This window comes from Panthera uncia (assembly GCF_023721935.1).
Source record: "Panthera uncia isolate 11264 chromosome C1 unlocalized genomic scaffold, Puncia_PCG_1.0 HiC_scaffold_3, whole genome shotgun sequence".
NCBI classification, from domain to species: Eukaryota; Metazoa; Chordata; class Mammalia; order Carnivora; family Felidae; genus Panthera; species Panthera uncia.
Genome location: NW_026057584.1, coordinates 29,132,211 through 29,132,641, shown reverse-complemented (window position 1 = coordinate 29,132,641; position 431 = coordinate 29,132,211).

Here is a 431-nt window from a genome sequence, read left to right as displayed (position 1 = left end):
CTGCTCCGGGGAACACACTTGGGGATAATCATGGATAAAATAAATCAGGATAAAACCACCACTAGATGAGCAGAGAGTGCCTTGATTTATTTTTTGAGTGAAAGGAGGTAAAATGTGAAAGATAGGTCTCTTCCCTCAAAGAGACTTTGAGTCTAGTTCAAAACACAGAAAAGTAAACCTCACTTAAGGATAAGGACTAAAACAGAGGCCATATACATGGAACTAACTAAGAATGAAAGAGCCATTAACTTAGCCCCTGTGTGAGGTGGGTGAGGGCCAGGAAAAACGTCACCTGGTTGTCTTTTTTTTTTTTTTTTTTAAGTTTATTTATTTATTTTGAGAGAGAGAGAGGGAGGGAGACAGAGAATCCCAAGCAGGCTCCACCTTATCAGTGTGGAACCAGACACAGGGCTCGATCCCACAAACCCATG